At 44.4% G+C, this 15,044-nt stretch overlaps 1 protein-coding gene across 1 annotated transcript in view; it reads left to right on the top strand.

The window, feature by feature from the left end:
- The window catches only part of micall2a (mical-like 2a), a 32,829-nt gene extending 18,001 nt beyond the window's left edge, over positions 1-14,828 (top strand). The window contains exon 18 of the mRNA XM_029836836.1: positions 14,429-14,828. The gene's annotated coding sequence lies outside the window, so the exon portion shown is untranslated. The remainder of the gene's footprint in view (positions 1-14,428) is intronic.
- Positions 14,829-15,044: the final 216 nt, after the last annotated feature.

Genomic DNA, 15,044 nt, shown 5'->3' with positions numbered 1-15,044 from the left:
CTCATTATACAGCCTGTATTTGTTTAGTTGAACCATTTATCTTCCTCTAATTAGCTATAGATCAATAAAGCAATTGATTTTGCAGCATGCTCAATGATTCTGCAGGCTGGCGGGGCGCTGCAATACAAACGGGCCGTTACACGCAGACACAAACATGACTCCTCAGATTTCCCAGAAGACTTTGCACAGTCAGTCACCACATACATCAGAAAAGACCTCATGAATTACTGATCGCGGTCGGAAACGGCGTCATTTACAAACGCAAACAGTGTCTGAGCGTCCCATCTGTGTTTGGAAATCACGGCTGAGGCGGTTTTTGTGAGCCTCTTCGGAGGGATGAATCACAGCAGAAGGTCGCGTCCACGTGTTTGCACGACGTGTTTGGTAACAAACATTTTTAATGGTTAGCCTGTCTGTCTTTCTCTGCGGCTCGGAGACGACGCAGCTAATTAGATTAAACACGCACTGGCGCGGTAAGCTAGCCTGGCAACTGGACCCACAATACAGACACGGGACCACAAAAGGGGGTTAATGTGCTGCGCTGGTTGCCGTGGCTGGGAACAGAGGGTGGACTGCAACAGGGGGAGAAAACGTTAACCGGATCGCCCTTGGAGACGTCAACAAACGTGCAGGCGAGCCAAACGTTCTCACAACAAACTGGCGAGGAGTGGCTGAATGAACCGGTGTTTCAAAGCCGAGAGGAGGTGGAGCAGCTCGGCCGGCAGGTGTACGTAGATGAGAGAAGGTCGGCCCCGCCCAGCCTGAGAACGCTACAGAACGCACCACAGGAGGAAAGCCTGACGCGGCGTCTCTAAGGCTACGCCAAAAAAAGTGACCTTGAATCGGATTTTTTTTCGCTCAAATGTGACCTGAATGAACAGCAAAACTCGTATTTTCGGATACGTATCGGATTCTCTTGAACGCGACTGCGGTCTGAACAGCCAGGTCACGGTTGACTTTAACGCCTTTCTGGAGCGGCGAGCGTCACAATTATGAGGAAAACGGACAAGGGAGTCACCATGGCGACGACAAACATGGAGGACAGTGAAGCTGGAGTTAGCCAGTGGATAATGTAGCCTTAGACTTGATTCCTGTTTGGGGTGACACTTCGGTGCAAGCCAAACTTGAAGGCTCCTCTCGGAATCGCTCTGTTTTTGAAAGAATTTCCAATGAAATGTCCGAACGGGTCCGTTGGGGCCACACGCTGTTTTTAAAACTAGACCAAGCAGACTGGCCCCCGTGTGATCCGAACCAAAGAAAAAAATTGGATTTGAGCAAAAAATTTGAACTGAGGCCGAAATTGTTTGTTGACCACGACGCTGCTGGTTTTAAACAATTTTTTTCTCCCCTAAAGTCTCTTATTCCTTTTAACTTATTTGTCCACATTCACTTCATAATAAACTTAACGTTTTACATTTAAAGGCCCAATTGTGCAGCAACAGAAACTTTGGAGGTGTGTAAATGTAATGAGAAGCTTTAATTTTATTTTACGAAATGACAAAAAAAAGACAAAAATACCCCAATGTTTTTGAATAAAAACGGTGGAGGGGCAGATGAGTGTAAGGGCTTTTGTGTGTGGCAGAACAGAGCAAGTAAAGTAACACCCATTAAAACATAATTTGCGCCTTTAGGCAGTTCATTAATATAGTGAATGGTAGAATCACACCAATATAGTCTGTCCTCACCTTAGGGCACCATCTCTATTCATCAAAACACACACACACACACACACACACACACGAGCTACGAAGCGGCACTTGGGAGACAATAGAACACTGTACCGTGTGTAAAATGTCCCGCAGTCACGTTGAAATCTCCTCACAAAGTGATGATGTAAAATTTGGAGTCTAAATTTTGATTCCATTTGTTTCAACCGCACTTATTGTGCGTTTGCCAGTACGCTGCAGGAAAGGTCAGTATTGTAGTTCTACTTAAACATCCAAGTCCCTTAGTATTGCTGCACAGCTCCATTACAAAAAATACAACACTCTTTTTAACTTTTATCAGATTTTCCCCGCATAAACAAACACCGAGAGGCGGACTACAATGACTGCAGTCCCGTCCTCCGCCACAAGGCGACTGGTCCTCCATCTTTTCCCCCGTGCTGCTTTCTGTCTGCTTCCTCCATGAATTTTGCTTCCTTTTCATCACTCTCTGATGTCCAGCTGCTCCTGTCAACACCTTCTTGCAGCCAGCAATTCATGGCAACATAATGGCAGCTGAGACCCCCGTGATGAACTTCAATCTGCCGTTTGCAGAGGGGGCTTCACCCCGAGTCAGGCTAATCAAGGGAAACACCCCCTTCCAAGAGGGAGGGCGTCTGCAGACAGATTGAGCCCAAGTTACCCCGTAATTACCCTGCCACTGCCCCTCTGCTGCAAGCTGCCGACTGCATTCACAGGCGGCAGAAGCGCAGACACTTTGGCGATTACTTTCCAATCTGTTTAACATCCGACTGCAGCAAACTACATACATGCCTCCATTACATTCAGACCCGACCCCCCCCCCCACACCCCCCCACATCCCCACCTCCAAAACCAGCATTTTTTACAGCCCCAGAGCACCAGGCATTCTGTGCCTCCTAAGGTAACAGTGCAAATGTGTCTTGCCGCGGGTTTCGATTATTTCCAACTTGGCGCCGTCCCCGGGGGGAAACTTCTCAGGGCTTTCTGAATTTTATTAAAGAGTCCACAGCTGATTACTTGGTGTGAGGTGCACAGGTTGGTGCATTTTAGGCGTGGAGCGCAGGCCTGACAGGGTCATGTTTAACATGTCCACAGGCAATCAATTCACCTTAACCCCTCCTGGTACTCCAGCCCTCTCCACCTAAGCTGTCCTTAATAACCAGGCAATGGCGAATTACTGATAAGGCGCCAGGGTCTCTGACCTATATATCCCCCCTGTATGTATTGGGGGGGGGGAAAATCCACCCTGAAAGAAACTTACATTTACAATGCATAGAAATGGCGAGATTAAACAATCGCACTTTGGAGGGCTGTGAAATTCACTTTGCATAGCAGCGGTTGAGGGTTCGTTTCATGTTTCCTGCACAAGCGCCCTGACGGAAATAAATCAGGCACATGCAGAACATAATTGGCTAAAGAGAATAAAAGCAGCGCTCTCCAGATTATGTAACATATTGGGTTTTTTTTAGAAATTCAAACCCTCTCTCCTTGTGACATGAACAGTGTGTTATTTTTTTTTATTTTTTTTAAAAAAAAAGAACCACCAGAAATGGAATTTGTTACATTTGAGTCTGGAAAAAGTGTCAAAAAGCTGGTTGGTGTTTTTACACTTATTGGGTTAAAAAAGCCCCAGTTTGATGACACCTAAATTACACAGACACTGATTTATTGTATTAGCGGAGTTTTGTCGGGCTTATTTTCCTCTGGAACTCTTCTTTAGTTCTGTGGTTACACTGCATTCCTCCTACATGTCAGTGACCTCCGTGTAAGTTTTTACTTAACAAGCGTGCAAAGGGTTCTACATTTGCCCTCATATGACAGTGACTAATTGCCCTCAAGATGCTAGCTGCTTGTTAGGCAAAAGGAGGATTCTCTTGCTCCTCACTCGGCTAAATTAATTATTTCTCTTTTTCAATTCGCTCTACCTTATCTTATAAAGGTTAGAAACCAGATTTGAAGATTTTCCTTCTCTAATTCTACGTTGCTAATTTTCGGTGTGGAATTGCTCCTCTGCTATGTTCCTCTCATCCGTCTGAGGCCAATTTACGGTACAGACGCCATCGTCATCATGATTTAGCCAGGAAAACGTACGGAGGTGAAGGATTTCCTGCATGACGACAGCCTGGGAAGTATCTTCTGTCCCTACTGTACCTTTGCAAGTCCCCCGTCAGACTTTTCTTTGTTCTGTTGGTACCTGTGCAGCTGTCGGGGTCGCGGCTGTTGAGATAATTAAGAATGCGAGATGGAGGGGGTTGCTGAATCACTAAGGACGGCAATCTGGCCGGAAATTGTGCTGTGGCGTTACCACCCTGCTGTTTTGGTATTTATGCCCACTGTTTACACAGAGAACACAAGAGGGGTCCGCCAATCGATGCCATTATCTTTGCTAATGCGGCTACCGCGGATCTATCGGGCTCTCGTCGCGTAATGACCGAAATTAAGCTTTGCTGCACCAACACGGATGGCGTTAATCAGCCAAAGCCGCTTCCTCAGAGCTAGCTTAAACAGCCGCGTTCTTCAGGGTCTCGGCCACATGCGCGCCATCGTTTTCAGCTCGTCTTCCCCCAACCTTTACCACCCTGCACTTGTCCCCAGACAGGTTTCAGCATATAAATTTGAAAATGATTTGTCCTGCCCTCTTAATAATAGATGAGAGAGCAGAGTCAGGGTCCCTTCAATAAACTCCATCCCCGCTTTAATTAGCGAACAATAAAAATTAAAAAAAACGGCAGCCCTGCTGAGGACTTTGGCTTTGGCTCCGTGTTAGTAATTAAAACTGAAACCACCAAAAGGAGAGGAGAGGAGAAGGCTCTATTTTTAACGGGCAGGCTGTTTGGTGCCGAGTGCCCGTATAAGGTTCTGCAATAAAGAGTGATAATGAAGGTGTGAGACCTCTGGGGGCTGACTGGGCGCTCGCTACAATGGCTGCACTCACACCAGACTGAAATGCAGGGAGCAATTAGAGGAGGCAGTGCATAGACTGGCCACTGGAGATTAGTTAACACCTCAGGAGCTCTGCTTCAGGACAGGCACATGCTTGTTTTCTTTCTGCCTCTCTCTCTTTTGCTTTCAAGATAACACACTACAGGCTCTAATGATGAGCTTTATTCAATTGACATCTTGCGCCGATAACGTTTCCGCCCGTCTTCCCGTGACGCACAAGGTTCCCGATCTTTTTCGAAGGCGCTCGCAGTTTTTTCCTTCTTGAATTATTCAGGGGGTGTAAAATCTCTCACCGTCGCGAGCTTCTTCTCAAAACGTCGGTTTTAGCGCCATGACAGGAGCCGCCTGAGCAGGAAGAGACCTTAAGTCCGAGAACCAATCAAGAGGACATTGTTAATGGAGGCCACATATAAGCCGTTAAGCCAGTATATGCATAATGTTATTTAATTGGAGTTATAAAAAGCCAATTAACCCCCTCCCCCCGCTCCCTTTTGCACCCTCCTGTCCTCTTTCTTCTCATTTGTGTGAGGGAGATTTCTAATCTGCGACAGTGCCCAAGTTTTGAACATGTGAGTCCGGAGTCACATTCAGACAGAACCCTCTCCTGTTTGGATCCGGTTGGAATATTCCTTCTGGGCGGGGGCATGGAACCTCTTTGGTGATCTCTCTCTTTTGGAGTCTCATTCTCCGACCTCGCAGAGATTTGGAAAATATATTCGCTGGCAGGAAAACAGCAACAGTGGGTCGCAATATTGGATCTGTCAGGCTCAGGCCATTTAAATTTCAATGGCAGCAAAGTGGGGGAGGCAGACACTGTTAAATATGATGCTTGAATGAAAATCTAAACCCTCCAATACCTCTAAGCAATGTAACTCAATGAGATGAATTAACTGTAAATGCCTCATTCTCTGTGTGAGTGTCTACCAATTTAAAATCTCATTATTCATATAAGATCCTGAACAAGGTGACTCTTAGGATAGATCGAATAAGTGAAGATAATCTTACTGGACAGTTTTATGCAAATAGGAAATGTATTGAATCAACTATGAGGAGAATGGGGAATCAAATAAGCTAATAAAGTAGAGTTAGGATGAAAAACACCATGAATAATGTTTCCCCGCTATCTCAGCTCAGTGCTTATACGGCTGCCTGCGAACTTACAAAGTGTATTAATTCAAAGGAAGCTGTCATTTAATGTGTACTCTCTATAGTATTTGGTGAAAAGTATTAACAGTTTGCCTCAATGAGCTTTTCGGTGACGCTAAACCGGCGAGGTGCTTAATCTCCATTGCCACAATCTGGAGATCGGTGCAGTTGTGAGACGATGATATTTTAACCCACACCGCTGGCAGCAGTGTAAATAGTGCAACATTCCACGATGCACAAGCGTTTAGCGTTCACTAGGATCACTTGGGCCATCGCTAATAACGGCTAGCCGGAGAAGGTCCGTCGGACAGAGATTGATTACACGCCGTCCCGTTCACGGCAGCGCAGGTCGGAACAGGTTCATCCATAATTCATGGTATAAATAATGTAACATTCATTACACAGAAAATATGAACTTTTGTTATGGTTTGTGTTGCAGACGCTCTGCTTATAAAGCTAACATACTCAGTACTTTAATTTGGTGCTCACCCCAGGGGTGAAGCCAAATGACAAATGCAATGATATAATTATATAACAGCCTCGCAGACAAAGCCTGCAGATAAAGAAACTCCGACAAAGCCGAGCGCGCTATTAAGAGGGGGATGCATTGTATTTATTAACCTGCAGGATTAACCTTGTCCAGTAACCGCTGCGTATGTCAGAAGGCAGATTTGCTTCTTTTTCTTATTTACGTCCGGTCATACAGACAAGCTAAAGGAACGGCCCCCTGCTGGTTAAATGACTTGAGATAATTCCGAATACATGTACTTTATGAGAAGAAGCAATTTAACACTCAAAGTTGTCTCAAGTGAGAGATTTTTTTTTTCTTTTTTGTGGATTTGCAAAGATTTATAGCAATGACAGCTGTGTGTCAACGACTCCGAGGCTGCCGTAGCCCCGGCCATCACTCCACATTAGAACTTCCTTTGAACATAAGTACCGTATATCTGGGGCTGACTCGGTGACATGCCGCGCGAGTCTGCAGCTGGGAAATTATACATAGGCACGCGCAACAGTGGTTGGAGGAAGATAAGCGTGCAGGAGGAAGCGAGGAATTATATAAGAGATCATGGAATTGTGGGGTTTAAACTTATTTATTCAAGAGAATCATTTTAAAATAATAATAAAGTGTCTCTAAAAGCTCAGTTCAATTCAATCCTCCCTTGTTTAGATAGTGCAGGTGACCAAAAAGTGTCCGTCTCTAGGAAAAACTCTTTTAGGAAAAAGGTCCTTGAAGCAGGACCTGTTGTCCTGGAATGTTTGTGAACCACAAACCGATAATTGCATCATAAAGGTAAAAGGCTCTCGGACGGGCGCGGGGAACGGGGGGAACGATGGTGTCGTTTGTCGATCGTGTGGTTGGAAAAACGAGCAAAGCTGTAAACGATTGAGCCGGGCTGCAAATATGCCAAACTTGAATGGAAAACCTGTGGCGAGGACAAGGATCCCGTCCCTCCGCTTCCCTCATCCGTCTCCACCGCACTGGCCAGGCCCATCTGGATGGAGGCTGCTCGTGCAGGTTCATCATCTCCAAATCCCTGCACACACATTAACCCAACCTCGGGCTTGACTTCCTGCAGAATTTTTCTCCAAACATCCCCGTCGCTGCTCTGCAACGCAGCCTGACACGAATTAATTTGCGGAAAACTTCCGGGCCCCTTGTTATCTCCCGGCCTTGTTGGAACTAAAAATATTTGCCGTGAGACTGGAGCACATTTCCTCTTCTGCGCTGATGAGTTATTAAACACCTCTGTCAATAAAAAGCGTGGTGAATGCTAATTTTTGAGCCCTCCATCAATAAATGACCATGAAAGCACTGCAAATTAACCTCCAAATGTCAAGGGAAAGGCCTGCACCACAGCTATTAGTGTCTGCAGCCCAGGTAAAGAAGATGACACGCTATGGGTTGATATAAATGATTATGTAAATGGACGCCTAAATTAATTTTATTCACACAAAAATGTATAGCGTGTTTAAGGAGGTAGTGTGGGGGAGGACTGTCAAAGCTGCTAATTGCTCCCAGTTGATTTAAAGGGTTCACGGTTGTGGTTTGTACATGAAAGTGTCAAAAATAACCCGTAATATCACATTTCTCTCATTATTTTGGTGCCGCTGCCGAGTAAACTGAGATTTTTACACAGAGAGACAAAATCATCTGGTGGTTTATTCTCATAAAAGCATGAAATACAAGTGAAACGGTTTATTAAAAGTTGTGTTTTGTCTTCCCTCTGGTTGATCCTCTGCTTCTGCCAGGAAAAATGACTATTTATTCCAAAATCAGTCCCCCCGTGCTCGTCTGACCCTGCCGCTTGTGCCATCGCACGCACAAGAAGGGTGAAAATAAAAGTGCATTTTCATAACATCGAATTAATTCCTAGTGGCTTAAGTTGTGCTTTTAATATGGCTTCATATCCATGAAAAATAGAGTCGCTTTCAGACAAATTTATGCACGCTTTCAGCAACTATCCAGAGGAATAAAATCCATTAGGGTGCAAACAGCGCAGAGATGCACAACCTGTGGTTTTGATGCTACAAATCGTTCGTCATTAACCTCCTCTGTTATTTTACGCTAACCAGGGCCTCCGCCGGAGAACCGACCGGGTTAGCAAGTGGCGGCGCTAAAAGCAGCGACATTTTGACCCTCCATTACACGCCGTCCATTACACGCGCACCTCCGCGAGCAGCTGTTCGACAACGACGCGTTTGCATTTGTGATGTTTCAGCTCTTCCGCGTGCGAGGCCTGTCCGGGAAGAAGACGGCTCTGTTGTGTGAACTTGCAGGTCAGCGCCACGGCGCATTCAGCCACACGTGATAAGTCCATCCAGCACCCCTGACAAAAGAGGAATATTCATCCCCGTAAGTCCCGCCGGCGGTTCAACACTCTGACGACGGCGTCCTTCTTTAGCCGCCAATATCAACAAGAATGTCAGCGGCGGACCGACGTCTGTCGGCATTGTGTCGCAGGAAGTGTCGCAGGAAGCTCGCCTTAATCCCTGACAGGGCCCAGAGTACAGCAGGGATACGCTCCGATAAGAATGAGATTATCGTTCATAACTTATTCCAAAAACAAACATGTCTAGAAGGAACAGAAAGGCTTAGGTCTGCCCACGTATACACCAGCAGAGAATATTCAGTTATTTATGCCGCGTTGACATTTAGAAAAACAACAGAGTGGATCTTTATTCTTAATGTTACCATCGGATGACGATGTGCTCTTTAGAGTGCAGAAAGTAGGAGAGGCCATATAAAATTTCTTTCCATAGAACAGTCCAAACTTTGTTTTCCTCCGCTGGGGGACTCTTAATGGCGCTGATGTGGCTATTGTCCCATCTGAGGCAAAATGAATCCAAAGTGCACGTTGTGTCTGATACTTTCTCCAACCCACAGCAGGGAATCAACCAGACAAGGCGTGAATGTACAGATTTCTTATGCTTCCGAAGACAATATTTCAGCACTGCAAACGTGCAGATGATGCCCTGGGTAACAAGGCAATATCATGCTGACATTTTGCAACAATGCCTGAAATGAAAAGGTTATTTCGGAGCTGCCTGGCATATATGTACCCGTAGATCTGCTTGATTTCTGTACCTGCAAATCCAGCGTGCTGATATTTTGGAAGCAGTGATTATCTGGTGTACGTTCGCCCGTGTAACAGGATCCATCGCTCGGTGACTCTGTAAGAGCTCAAAATTACGTATGAAATTAGCCAACATGTTTCAGCAAAGCTCTTCAAAGTTCAGGAAATTCAACATAAACACACTGTACGAAATAAAATTTTTACTTTTTTTTTTTAACATCTATTTTAAGTGTTTGTGCAGCGAGGTAACACTAATTAATCACAATTCAAGTCCGACAAAAGCCACAGCTGACTTTTACCATGAGTTCTGTGTTCACAAGTACACACACAAACTCGTATTTGTACCTCTGTGGGGACATTCATGCACATAACGCAACATTCAAAAAGTCCTTTGAAGTTTTTGGGACCAGCCAAAAGGGACTTGCTATGCAAAAATGTCCCCACTTTGCTAGTAGAATAGAGTAGCTTGGTACTCAATATGCAGCCAATACAAGGACATGCGTACAAACACACACACACACACACACACACACACACAAATCAGCTTGCTAAAACACCCTTGTTAACATTTTAAACCCGCAGATCTATGAAAGGTGATGCCGGGGAATTTCGGACTCCCTCTCCCTAATAAACACGCTGCTGATTTGCAATTCCAAATCTGGAGCACAAACAGGGGCTCGGCAGCACCAGCGTGAATCCAACTCAAAAAACCCTTGAATAGATTTTGAATTTTAAAAGCGAGATCAAATGAAAATCACACAAAGGCGGCAGCAAGTGGAATTGAAAGTGTGATACAGATGAGGCGGATGTTGTGGGGGGTACGGATGAAAACAGGATTAGACTCCACAGGCCTGGTTCCCACAGATTGCTTGAAATGGGGAACAGATTTAAAGCAGGTACTGTGTGTTGACAGGTTTGGTGATTTTTTTTTTTCCCTTTTCCTTTTTTTCTTCCAGCATTTCTTACACATTTAACCAGACCCATGTCAAAACCTGTTTACATGTCATGAAAGGAAGCGGAACATGTTCAAATCGGGTAAGCCATTGAAGAAAAAACTTGGACGATTTGACAGTCGGAGTCTCTTTAACGTTGCTCCCGGTTGGAGCTAGCTGAAACAAACGACGCGGCTGCTGTTAGCCCGTATTAAACGATGGTGTGATCGCCACTGGGTGGTTCTGCTGCTTATGGAGGGGGGGTCGAGCTGGTGCGCCCCACAGACAGAGGCACTCGTCGGTACACGGGCTGCGTTGTTGTGCCTCGATTTCCTCCCTCAAATCAAAAATGGGCTGCATGCTTAAGCGTTTCCTCACATGTCAGCAAGTTTTAGAGATTAAACTGGTTCATATTTAATGGGATAAGGAGGAACATGAGCTTCTATCCAATCCTGGCCCAATTGAGTGTTTTTAATGCAATTTGTCAACTCCCTCTGCTAGTGGGATTTGTTCCATACTGTTAGACGTGGAGTCAATTACACAGTATCTCTGAAGAGTATTTTACTTGAGAGATTGCTCATCTGGCAATATTAAAGCTACTTAGTATATGTTTGGCAGGAGTGAGGGAAATAGTGTTAACAGGTTTTTAAATGCCACATCCACGCTTTCTTTTTAAAAGCCTGTGAGATTCAGAAATGTTTTTAATTTACAATTCACATTTATGTAAAAAAAAAAAAAAAAATCACAGTTGCCAGGAACAGTAAGGTTCCTTTAGAAACACAAGAGCAAACAAAACATTCACTTACCTCTATATGTGATTTTATGTGTCCAAAATGATTAATTATAGACTTGAAGCATTACAAATGACTCACCGGTTAATGTTAACAAATATTGTCCCTTAAGGGCCTCTATTAATAATTTCATATTCTCTCCAAATATTATTCTACCTACCTGCTGTGTGTGATCCCATTTCCCCCCCTTTTTTCCCCGTTTTGTGATCATACATAATTTAGTCCCCGGCCACATCTAATAAATGATGTTGACATATGCTCTCGCGGAGAGCACTGCCTGGAAGTGTTGCTTGATAAGCCTCTTTGCATTCTCACCGGATCCAATTTTGCCCTATCAGTACACGGCTGTGCTCACATGGTCCAGCAGGCCCGGAGATGTCCCGAGGCTTCAGATTAGTGAAAAGTGTTTGACGCTGGAAAGGGGGAGTGGAAAATCAAACATTTGTCATTAATCGTTAGGGCGGCTGTATTATATTCACAGTGTCATTAGTAGAATTTCAGGTGAAAACCCTTTTTTAGGTGTGTGTGTCTGTGTCCTTATATGTGCTACTTGTTCTACTATCAAAGTGAGGACATGTTTACCAAGTGGGACCATTTAGGCCGGTCCCCACAAGTTGAAATGACTGGTAAAGGGGCAATATGTGGTTTTAAGGTCGAGTTTTTGAATTGGATTTAGGTCAGGATTAGGGGGTACATTGGGATGGTTGAGTACTGGTTACTGTACTGTATCTGAGTTCCCATAAATGCACAATTACGAGGATGTGTGTGTGCGTGTGTGTCTGTGTGTGTGTGTTGAAAAAAACTTTGTGACCAACGTCACCAGGAGGAGGTGGATTAAAAATTTAAATTGCTTTAAGCGAGCATATCCAAATATTTGTCTGTTCTCATTCTGAAATGAATTCCTGCAGTTCAGTCCTCCCTCAGCTTCCTCCTCCTCCTCTTCCTGTTCCTCTTGTACACAGCCTCAAGTATTCAGAGAGAGGGAGCGAATCAATCTAATCAATTCCCTTCTACCAATTGTTTGTTGTTTTTTATTTCTGCTGACCACACCTCAAGGATTAATATTTGATTAGCCTTTAGGAGGGGTGGAAAGTACTTATTAACCTTATTTGTCAATCTGTCAGTGCCACTGCCAGGATTGTGCCTTGCGGCAGGGAGCGCAGGGGCCAGAGGGGGGAGGGGAACACTTCAGGGAATATCTTCCTTCCAGTGGCTGCCCTCCTCTGGATGTTTCATCATAATTATCCATTTTAGGCTACTGCCACTAGCATGTCGTTCATTCCTGCATCTCCAACACATCTGTTAATTGATATCACGAGCCACACTCGCCGCATAATGCGTTGTTTTGTAGCTGCTTCCTTCCACAATTTGACCAATTACGCCAAAGTCTTTTTAGGATGGATAACAAGGCGGTTGCGTGGTAGCTAATTTTATTCAGAGGGCTGTGAAAAAAAGAAAAAAACAGGGCTGACACCTGGGTCGTTGTCATTACAGTTCATGAAGACGAAGCATTTGCTTATTTAGAAATTGATGAGTAAACGTCCGCACTGTAAGCGGCCCTTTTTTTTTCATTAGTAATTTTAATTAAGTCTTCTGCGCGATGCTGAAATCGACTCGATGTATAATTGTTCATTATACGTCTTGTTTTCTACAGTGGGGAAATTAAGGGGCCTCAAACGGATGAGTCTGAGACATGATTAGTCTTGTTCATCCCAAATGTATAATTTTTTTAATGCCGGGTGTGAGCTCCGCTGCAAAGTGAAATTGATACTCGCTGTATGGAAACACTTAATGAATTGCCAATTCTGTTGTCAAAATCAAGCTATTCTTATGGGAAATTTACCGGGAGGATGCACATTTGTAGCTTTGCAGACGGCCATATTTAATTTGGTTCCTTTTCCACGCACTCCAAACACAATTTTACAAAATTTAATGCTAATAAATGCAGCTGTCACTTGTTTACAGGGCATGCCTGGGTATGGCGGCGATGACACCTGCGAATGCTCACTGGAAGGCTCCGGTATCCGTTTCCTCCACCTCTGTGTTATCTGTGGCACGCCATCAAGCTCAGTCAAAGACCATCCCGGCGTTCGCAGCGTTAATTACAGATCCTTTGATGTGATAGAACACAGGCCTGTAGAGATTGATTACTCTTTGAGCTAAGTTGTCTCCCAATTACTTAGACAATTAGCCAACTAATTAAAATACTTATCCTGTGCATTGAAAGAGGAAGAGGAGGGCTGCTGTGAGTATCTCCCTTGATATATGAGCTGTCAGGGATTCTTCAAGCCTCTTGGCTGAGGAGGGAAAGACCTGGTGAGACGGCTCAAAGAAAAAAAGAAAAGGGTCCAAACATGAGGCAGTGCTGCTGCAGATCTGGATCATAATGTGGATCCAGCATTTAGAGGCATTTATCACTTCCTGTTGATGGAAGATGAGGATGTTTGATGAAGGATTCCTCCTGAACGACCTGCTCAAATATCAAACCTTCTGAAATGATCATTTTTTAATGGGGCTGGAGAGATAAAACAGAACCCGCACTTGGTGCCCTGAGCTCTCCGAGGACAAATAAAACTAACCCGCTCAGGTATTTCTATGTATTTACATGAAAACCATTTGTAGTTACTCTAGAAATCGTCCGTCTGAAGGTCCCCACAGGGATTTGGTTCTCTGATAACAGAACAAAAACTAATGCTTGAGATCCTCAAGAGACCTTAAAGTATTATTATTTTCCTTCAGTAATATGAGCATAGCCAACACGCTGCTCACTTCAAGCTAGCAATATTTTTTGTGCGTGTTTTTCATTTTATTGAGATTTTACACACGTTAAATTTGTCTTCTGTATCTGCATTTAAATGAAATAGGTTATTTTTTCTCCCAGCATCTCCCTGTCGCACTTATTGCCGTGTCGTCTTAACCCCAGATGGACCGCTCCATTATTGGCCCCTGCATTGTCATGTTAATGTCCTGTTATCTCTGCGAGGGACAAATGTGCGAGGGACAATGGGGACGTAGACATGCATTCAATTTATGCATTCATAATTGCTTTTGATGATGTAGATAATTATGTTACACTCCGCAGAGACTGTTAGCACCGGACGGCCCCAAGATCAAGAGGGAAACGTTGTTTTTTTTTCTTAATCAACTATCATGAAATGTAATGTCAATAATATTGAGAGAACCCTTTCAGCCTCCGTTGCTTGAACAATTTAAGATAAATATTCGGCGGATTCTCCTGAAGTCACTGCAATCAGCTTAGAAAGCTTGTGCATGCTTGTATCATGTTTGAGAAAACTCGTAACCTCTCTCTCTCTCTCTGTGTGTCTCTGTCCCTCTTTTTTTCCGTCTCGCAGCGGTGTGACTGATTGAAGTTGTTGGGGCAGGTTAGATCAAAAGACCCCCTGTGATTATGGGGTCAACAACACTGGAAGAGCCAAGTCTCCCTCCTCATCCTCTAATCATACACTATAGAAAACAATCTTAGCACCACTTAACCTGTGCAGGGGCCCTGATATGGCTCGCCATGCTCTGTCTCCATTAATCAATCAGCTTCAGGCCGCCATGTAGATGTGTTTTACTGTAAATGTGAGGCTGTTTTTTTTCACTCATTCATTCATGATTCAGTCACATGTCTCGTCTGTCCACAGTACGTAGATTGCTGTTGCCACAAGGAGAGAACAGCCCTAAACCCAAAACCTTTAAATATTACAATGAGCGTCCTATTCCAAGTCTAAATTTTGAAATTTGCCTGCAGTCTTCATAAATAAAAGGTCAAAGGTGCTTAAGTATTTCTTCTTCCTTTTTCTTCATCTTCGCTGTTTTGTTGTTGCAAAAACACAATTTTCACACATGCACTTAAAGATGCTCCAGAGGGTCGACTGGGTGGCAAGACGGCCGCGTCACTGACGCCACGCGTCTAATATCCCTCCCCGCTGCTGTATAGAGCTGACTGCTCCTCCAGCTCAGGGT

The sequence above is a fragment of the Takifugu rubripes genome, chromosome 5 (assembly GCF_901000725.2).
Source record: "Takifugu rubripes chromosome 5, fTakRub1.2, whole genome shotgun sequence".
Classification (NCBI taxonomy): Eukaryota; Metazoa; Chordata; class Actinopteri; order Tetraodontiformes; family Tetraodontidae; genus Takifugu; species Takifugu rubripes.
The sequence above is the reverse complement of the archived record's forward strand: the minus strand, read 5'-3'. Positions and strand labels throughout refer to the sequence as shown.